This window comes from Gorilla gorilla, chromosome 1 (genome assembly GCF_029281585.2).
Source record: "Gorilla gorilla gorilla isolate KB3781 chromosome 1, NHGRI_mGorGor1-v2.1_pri, whole genome shotgun sequence".
Classification (NCBI taxonomy): domain Eukaryota; kingdom Metazoa; phylum Chordata; class Mammalia; order Primates; family Hominidae; genus Gorilla; species Gorilla gorilla.
Window position 1 is genome coordinate 8,066,812 of NC_073224.2, and position 6,000 is coordinate 8,072,811.

At 45.0% G+C, this 6,000-nt stretch overlaps 1 protein-coding gene across 2 annotated transcripts in view; it reads right to left on the reverse strand.

Moving 5' to 3' along the window:
- NLRP3 (NLR family pyrin domain containing 3) overlaps positions 1–3,039 on the reverse strand; it is an 88,347-nt gene extending 85,308 nt beyond the window's left edge. For both annotated transcript variants that reach the window (XM_063706965.1, XM_063706966.1), the window contains exon 1: positions 196–3,039. The gene's annotated coding sequence lies outside the window, so the exon portion shown is untranslated. The remainder of the gene's footprint in view (positions 1–195) is intronic.
- Positions 3,040–6,000: the final 2,961 nt, after the last annotated feature.

Genomic DNA, 6,000 nt, shown 5'->3' on the forward strand with positions numbered 1-6,000 from the left:
CCCACATTTTCCTGCTTCTTCTGAGCCCTTCAACCTCTGCCTGTTACCCAGTTCCAAAGTTGCTTCCACATTTTCGGGTATCTTTTCAGCAATGCCCCCCTCTACTGGTACCAATCTACTATATTAGTCTGTTTTCATGCTGCTTACAAAGACATACCCGAGACTGAGAAGAAAAAGAGATTTAATAGGACTTACAGTTCCACATGGTTGGGGAGGCCTCAGAATCATGGCGGAGGGCGAAAGGCACTATTTACATGGCAGCGGCAAGAGAAAATGAGGAATAAACAAAAGCAGAAACCCCTGATAAACCCATCAGATCCCATGAGACTTATTTACTATCATGAGAATAGCATGGGAAAGACCGGCCCCCTATGATTCAATTACCTCCCCCTGGGTCCCTCCCACAATACGTGGGAAATCTGGGGGATACAATTCAAGTGGAGATTTGGGTGGGGGCACAGCCAAACCACATCACCAGTCTAAAAAGACTGGGAACTCCCTGACAAGTAAGATACTAAGCAGCACACTCTGTTCTGAATGTGCCGAGCGCTCAAGGTCATTTGTATTAAGTCCCATACATAAGGGACTTTTGTCATGGCAATGCTTGTTTGTCCCTGTTAGTCCTGGGAAAGTCCAATCACAGGAGGTATCACAGATTAACAGGTCTGTGGCTGGCAGCCTGTCACAAATTTGTGGGATACTTAAGGCACCCCATGAGTAAACACCATCCTTAGCTGTCTATGGCAGCAAGCCTCTTGCTAGCTTAGCCTATTTCTTTTTTGAGACAGAGTCTCGCTCTGTCACCAGGCTGGAGTGCAGTGGCACGATCTCAGCTCACTGCAACCTCTGCCTCCCAGGTTCAAGTGATTCTCCTGCCTCAATCTCCTAAGTAGCTGGAATTACAGGCATGCGCCACCACATCTGGCTAATTTTTTGTTATTTTCAGTAGAGATGGGGTTTCACCATGTTGGCCAGGCTGGTCTTGAACTCCTGACCTCAGGTGATCTACCCGCCTTAGCCTCCCAAAGTGCTAGGATACAGGTGTGAGCCACCAGGCCCGGCTATCTTAGCCTATTTCTGAGAATGTGTTTTTTGGAAAGGATCATAGGAGGGGGTGCATCTTCTGCACTCATTTTATTTTATTTATTTTATTTTATTTTTTGAGATGGAGTCTTGCTCTGTCTCCCAGGCTGGAGTGCAGTGGCATGATCTCGGCTCACTGTAAGCTCCGCCTCCCGGGTTCACACCATTCTCCTGCCTCAGCCTCCCGAGTAGCTGGGCCTACAGGCACCCGCCACCATGCTCAGCTGATTTTTTGTGCTTTTAGTAGAGATGGGGTTTCACTGTGTTAGCCAATATGGTCTCGATCTCCTGACCTTGTGATCCGCCTGCCTCGGCCTCCCAAATTGCTGGTATTACAGGCGTGAGCCACTGTGCCCGGCCCATTCATTTTAAATACACCTATGCTCTTCTAAACCTGGAAAGCTACCTCCAGAACTTTCCATAAAAAAATGATTATTGGTTTGAGTCACTTATGGAATAAATAAATTGGCTGGACTCAACCTAGGTGCCCATCAACAGTGGATTGGATAAAATGTGGTACACATACACTATGGAATACTACACAGCCATAAAAAGCAACAAAACTGTGTTCTTTGCAGCAATGTGGATGCAGCTGGAGGCCATTATCTTAAGTGAACTAACGCAGAAACAGAAAATCAAATACTGCATGTTCTCACATTTTTTTTTCTTTTTTTTGAGATGGAGTTTCACTCTTGTTACCCAGGCTGGAGTACAATGGTGTGATCTCGGCTCCCTGCCACCTTGGCCTCCCAGGTTCAAGTGATTCTCCTGCCTCAGCCTCCCAACTAGCTGGGACTACAGGCATGCACCACTACGCCTGGCTAGTTTTGTATTTTTAGTAGAGACAAGGTTTCTCCATGTTGGTCAGGCTGGTCTTGAACTCCCGATCTCAGGTGATCCGCCTGCCTTGGCCTCCCAAAGTGCTGGGATTACAGGCGTGAGCCACCGAACCCGGCCACATTCTCACTTATAAGCGGAAGCTAAACATTGGATAGACATGGACATAAAGATGGAAACAATAGTCACTGGGGCCTGCTAGTGCAGGGAGAGTAGGAAAGTAGGAGAGTGAGAGAGGGGGAGAGGAGAAGGGGAGAGAGAGGGCGGGGGGAGAGGGGGACAAGAGTTGAAAAAGTACCTATCGGGTACTATCCTCACTACCTGGGTGAAAGGATGCTTTGCACCCCAAACCTCAGCATCATGCAATATACCCATGTAACAAATCCACACATGTATCCCCTGAATCTAAAATAAAAGTTGAAATTTTGAAAAAACATAATAAATAAGTTAAAAAGTTGTATTTTAAAAGAAAACTTTTTAGAGAGCTCTTGTCTCTTTTTTTTTTTTTTTTTTTTGAGACAAGGTCTCACTCTGTCGCCCAGGCTGGACTGCAGTGGTGCAATCTCCGCTCACTGCAACTTCAGCCTCCCAGGTTCAAGCAATTCTCCTGCCTCAGCCTCCCCAGTGGCTGAGATTACAGGTGCACACCACTATGCCCAGGTAATTTTTTTTTTTTTTGTATTTTTAGTGGAGACAGGGTTTCACCATCTTGGCTAGCTGGCCTCGAACTGCTGACCTCAGGTGATCCACCCGCCTCAGCCTCCCAAAGTGCTGGGATTACAGATATGAGCCACCGTGCCCGGCCACTAAGAGCTCTTGTCTTAAACAGCTTTCTTATTGGTACCTATGAAAAGACACAAAAGGAATATATAGCCTTAGAAACTCCCTTAGCAGGATTTCTTTTTTTAAGGCAGAAATCAGATTCACAACTAAGTTATAAATCCTTTGTGTAGCTGGATTCACTGATTTATGCTTGTAATCCCAACACTTCGGGAGGTCAAGGAAGGCTTGCTTGAGCCTAGGAGTTTGAGAACAGACTGGGCAACATAGGGAGATCCCATCTCTACAAAATAAATAAATAAATAAATGAGCCAGGCATCGTGACACACGCCTGTGGTCCCAGCTACTCAGCCAGGGGTAGGCAGGAGGACTGCTCGAGCCTGGGAGGTTGAGGCTGCAGTAAACCATGAGCACACCACACTGCACGCCAGCCTGGGTGACAGAATGAGACTTTGTCTCAAACAAATATATATATATGATATAAAAAATATATATTTCTAACATGTATATGTTATATATATATAATATATATCACATATATAATATATATATCACACATATAATATATATATCACATATATAATATATATGTCACATATATAATGTCACATATATATATATATATATAGTGTGCCCAAGCTGCCTGTTTTGGATCCCCCTGGGATTTACAAAGAAGACTGGCCACCCTAATCTAGGGCCTGGGTTCCATGCTTTCACCACCACAGCCTGGATTTGATTCCCAGTCAGGAAACCAGACTCTTGGAAATGCAAATCTTTTAACTCAGGACAAAACAAATAGAAACATTTGTAAAAAGTTAGTTTGGTATTTGCATAACTCTGATCTTTTGGGGTACCCTTTCACTTTGCAATCCTGTCTATTCCCACAGACAGCTTTTGACTTCCCATCTTACAGACTGCCATGCAATCTTCCATCTGTGGGAGATACGGGTTGTCAGGCCTTTGTGTGCAGTCAGCCAGCTGAGAGGCTGAAACCCCAGATAATATGGCCAGACAGTAGCCCCATTTGCAGCTACTAAAATTCTCCTTTATTTGAGCTGCCTGGAGTGGTCTGGATCTGGGCAGGGTTGCAACTTTTGCCTCCTCTCTGGAGACCTTGGTGAAAGCCGTGAAGGGCTTCTTGGTTCTGGTCTCCTTGGTGCTTATTTCACTTGGCGTTGAGTCATTTGTTCAGGTATACCTTTGATAGAAAACTGGTTTGTATTTAGAGTGTGATAGCAACTTTTTTCTTTTGTCTCGCTTCCTCCCGTGGGCAGAAGAAACGTGTGTCTCCTGGGAAGCTGAAGAGAGGCAGGGCTCCTCCCATGAGCAGAGCGGGTGGAGCGCTCCACAGCCGAAATTCTTTCCACTCCAGTGTTAGGCCACGTGCTCATGAAACAGAAAGCTTGCTGCTTGTGTATTTTCAAAACACCCTTCTGCTTTTTCTTTTTTCTTTTAGTTTTTGGGGGATTTTTCCCTGGCAGATATATAGAGCAATGCTTTTTCTCTTTGGATCCTGTTCCTACCCTGGGAATTTTTTTCAGTCAACTGAAATTTTGTTAAAAAACAATTTTATGTTCCTTTCATCTGTTCACTTTTTTGTTGTTGTTGTTGTCGGAATGATTTTTACTTAGAAAAATGTAAAACTTCCTTGGCCTTTTTGGGAAGTTTAAAATCTTCCCAAATTGAGCCCTCTAAGAATTGTTTTCCCATTTACTGTTAGTCCTTCTTCCTTTCTGCCACCTTCAATAACACATGAAGAAATCGAGAGGGAACTTCTAGCAGTCCTGAGACCCCTTGAGAAACCAGAAAAAGGTGCCATACACCCTCCTTTTGGGGGTCTTCTGTCCCCTTGAGAAACCAGAAAAAGGTGCCATACACCCTCCTTTTGGGGGTCTTCTGTCCCCTTGAGAAACCAGAAAAAGGTGCCGTACACCCTCCTTTTGGGGGTCTTCTGTCCCCTTGAGAAACCAGAAAAAGGTGCCGTACACCCTCCTTTTGGGGGTCTTCTGTCCCCTTGAGAAACCAGAAAAAGGTGCCGTACACCCTCCTTTTGGGGGTCTTCTGTCCCCTTGAGAAACCAGAAAAAGGTGCCGTACACCCTCCTTTTGGGGGTCTTCTGTCCCCTTGAGAAACCAGAAAAAGGTGCCGTACACCCTCCTTTTGGGGGTCTTCTGTCCCCTTGAGAAACCAGAAAAAGGTGCCGTACACCCTCCTTTTGGGGGTCTTTTGTCCCCTTGAGAAACCAGAAAAAGGTGCCGTACACCCTCCTTTTGGGGGTCTTCTGTCTTCCTCACGGAGCCCCAAGGGTCACGGGCAGGTTACTCTCAAGTCTAAAGCGCCGCAGTCTTTTGCATTGAGTTCCCTGATATTTTTATTTTTTTGAGACACAGTCTGTCTCTGTCACCTAGGCAGGGGTGCAGTAGTGCATTTGTGAGAAACACACTCACCCATCCAAACCCAAAGAATGGACTTAGAGGCACAAAGAACAGCGAAAGGGAGACTTTTAATAACGGTCTTGCGAGATCGGGTGTCTGGTGAGCAGGCACAACCAGGGCGGTCACAACAGGTAATTTATGTCCTAGCACACAAGTCCCTCCCCCAGTTCCTCACTGGTCGAGTACTATGGGGTTACAATCTTCCTTCCCGGACATCGCCTAAGTTTCATTATCCCCCTTACAAAGTTATACCCCGTCCTCTTCCCCACTTAAGTTTTGATTTCCCAATAACAAAACTTTCTTCCCTTTTATGAGCTGACCACACCTCTACATTCTGTCCACTTACTGTGACCTTCTGGGTGCATGAGCCATGTGGTTTGTTACATTTGCAAGCTGGCTGCCAGTGCTTAGATTTATCATGCCTTGCAAATGGACCATTTAAAAGGTTTTCTCACCAATTCCCTCCTCTTTTCTATTTACTTATTTTGTTCTCATTTTCTTTCAAACCGTTTTGGTCCTTGAATCGCTCTAGAAGTTGTTTACTTTCTTCCTCATAGGATAGTGAGTTTAATTTGCTTTCTAATAGTGGCAGGTTATTTTGCTAGTAAGTCATGGGCATTTGTTTATTAATAGCTGTTTTAATTAATTTCCTGCTAGTCCCCTCACACAAGGGATAATACAACATTCCACTGCTATTAAGAATCCTGCCACAATTATGAGAGATATAAGGATTGAAGCTACCATTCCTTTCCATTTTCCAAATCAGCCTTCTAGCCAACCCGTAAATGGGTCATTAATTCCGAGCATTTTCTTCCAGTTCGTTGGCTAGAGTTGTTAGTCCTTGTAAAGCTTTTGTGATGGTCCC